This window comes from Otolemur garnettii, unplaced genomic scaffold, assembly GCF_000181295.1.
Source record: "Otolemur garnettii isolate 467f Iridium unplaced genomic scaffold, OtoGar3 scaffold00083, whole genome shotgun sequence".
Classification (NCBI taxonomy): Eukaryota; Metazoa; Chordata; class Mammalia; order Primates; family Galagidae; genus Otolemur; species Otolemur garnettii.
The window spans coordinates 5948411-5951432 of NW_003852478.1; positions in this window are offsets into that span (position 1 = coordinate 5948411).

Here is a 3022-nt window from a genome sequence, read left to right on the forward strand (position 1 = left end):
TAATCTTCACTGTCTCCCCAGCACTTGGCTCACGCTTGGGAACACAGGAATGAGTTGAGGGGAGGTGAGCAGAAAAGGAAGGAAAGGGGAGGGAGGGAGCCAGGACAGACCGACAAACCAATGGAAATGTGAGCCTGCCTGTACAGTGCCCGGCCCACAGAAGGTTCACACAGAGTCTTGGGTCTCCTCCTGCCTCTGGTGATACATTACAAGACCATAATAGCTGAGTTGGGGAGAAAATGAAAACTCTAAGCAGCGCTAACTGTTGTTTCATTTCTTCGGGGAACCATGAAGCCCAGAGTAAGAAAAGTGTTTTCTCAAAAAGAGCCTCCAAGTCCCTCCAGCTTGCAGCCTCTGGTGTACGCCTAGGCGTTGCCCTCTGTCCTCCCAACCCCTTGCCCCCACCTCCATCCTGCTGTTCTTTCTCCTCCTCTGCTGACCTGTCCACCCTTGCCATGTACAAAGTGCAGGGCAGGCCCGAAGCTCTGCTTTCCTGCCTGTTTGTGTCCTTTCTCCTGAGCCCCCACCTGCTGTGCACCACCTCCACCTGGACCCCCTTCCCACCTGCCAGCATGCGCCAGCAGTGTGCTGAAGGGAGAGCACACTTCACACAGAATCTTTACCCATCTGGGTCTCAGTGACTGTTATGATGAATGATGAAGCAGAAAACTGCATCCATTTTTAGAAGAACTGCTGTGCATATTAACAGTCACAGAGCAATGCTCAGACACCACGGGGCAAGTCACACATTCCACAAACCATTATTACGTAGCTGTTATGTACCAGGCACTGTGCTGGGCTCTGGGGATAGAGTGGCAAATGGGCTAGAGCCTGTCTCTCCTCTTATGGAACTTGAAGCCTAGTAGGCAGGGGAAATAGTAAACAAATAATCACAAATGCATATATAATTACAAAGTCGTATGCGATGTGAAGGAAATGTATAAAATCCTATGGGAACCTTAACAGGACGTGGGAAGTTTCACCCTGTATCATGTTTGTCTACTCAGGTCCTATCATAAAACACCATAGGCTAATTGGTTTGTAAATAACAGAAATTTATTCCTCATAGTTCCAGAGTCTGGGAAGTCCAAGATCAGGATGCCAGCAGATTCAGAGTCTGAGGATGGCCCACTCTCTGGTTCATAGATGGCACCTTCTTGTGTCCTTAGATGGCAGAAGGGGCGAGGAAGCTCCTGGAGACTCTTTCATAAGGGCACTAATTCCATTCCTGAGGGGTCCACCCTTATAATCCAATCACCTCCCAAGGGCCCCATCTCCTACTCATGCCACATTGGGGATTGGGAACCAACATATAAATTTGGGGGGGAACATAAACATTCAGACCATAGCACTGAGAAAGTGGCAATTAAGGGAAAAATGTGAGGAGGAGAGAACTGTCTGGTACAACACCCTTGAGGGATGGAGGAACTTAACATCTGCAAAGACCTAAGAAGCCCAGAGTGGCTAAGGCACAGTGAACTGGGAGTGGGACCCCAGGTGAAGCCTGAGAATTTAAATGATTTTGCCAAAGTCGCACAGCCAATACACTGGTCACTGGACTGGGTCCTGAGGTAGATTGTGCAGAGTCTGTAGCTATAAGTCATTGATTCCAGCGTTTATTGAGCACGTGCTGTGTGCCATGCACTGTTTTAGGCATTGACAGAAAACAAAGTCTCTGCCCTCAAGGAGTTTTGCCTTTGTCCAAGGAGCCCCAGAGCCCAACTCAAGGAAAGAAACAGTCAGACTTGTATCTTGCAAAGACCATGTGGCACGACAGTGGGCGCTGGGGCCTTTGGGAAGCTGCTGCAATTGTCAGGGAGAGAGAGAGAATGGCTTGGGTCAGAGAATGATGGTGGGGAGAGAAAGAAATGGATAAATTCAAGAGATATTTAGAAGGTAACGGGTTTTTGTTTGGTGTTTTTTTCAAATTGTTTACTGATATTTGCCTACTTGCATGTCTTATGGTTCTTTTGAATCCTATCACTACTTTTCTTTTTTTTTTTGAGATAGAGTCTCTCTGTGTCCCCCTGGGTAGAGTGCCATGGTGTTATAGCTCACAGCAACCTCAAAGTCTTGGGCTCAAGTGATCCTCCTGCCTCAGCCTCCCAAGTACCTGGGACTACAGGTGCCTACCACAACGCCTGGCTAGTTTTCCTATTTTTAGTAGAGATGAGGTCTCGCCCTCGCTCAATCTAGTCTCAAACTCCTGAGTTCAAGAGAACCACCCTCCTCAGACAACAGGAAACTCCCTGGTCTCTGAAGATACCAAGTGTCCTTGAGTCATCTAAACATGATTAGTTTATGTACAAAACAGTTTAAACATTTGGATTCCTATAAACATGGACGTTGGTATGTGACACAGTAGTTCACCAGAACTTGCACTTTTCCCAACTACATTTAGTTTAGGGCAAATAAATAATGTGTGTGGGTGGTGCCTGTGGCTCAAGGAGTAGGGTGCCAGCCCTATATACCAGAGGTGGCGGGTTCAAATCCGGCCCTGGCCAAAAGCTGCAAAAAAAATGAAATAAGATAAAAACAAAATATATAAATAAATAATGTGTGTGTACAGAAGGGGATTGTTGATACTGGCAGAAGCTGAATGAACAGATTTACATCTAATTTCTTTAGTTTCTGATGTACGTAAAGAAAAAATATTCAGAATATCCTTTATTATCTATCATGAGGGTTATATCAGCTTCCTAGGGCTGCCAGAACAAATCACCAAATTTGTTCAAACAACAAATTTGGGAAGCTTAAAACAACAGAAATTTATTCTCTCACAGTTTATTCTTTGGAAAGCCAGAATTCCAAAATGAAGGGGCAAGCAGGGTTGGAGCCTCAGCAGGAGAACTGGTCCCAGTCCTCTCTCCTGCCTGCTTCTGGTTGCCAGCTGTCCTGGTCACGCCTTGGCTTACAGACATCACTCCAATCTCTACTGCAGCCTTCACTGGCTTTCCTCCTGGGTCTCTCTTTTTCTGTCTCTTACAAGGGGTTGACCTTAAATCCAAGATGATTTCATCTT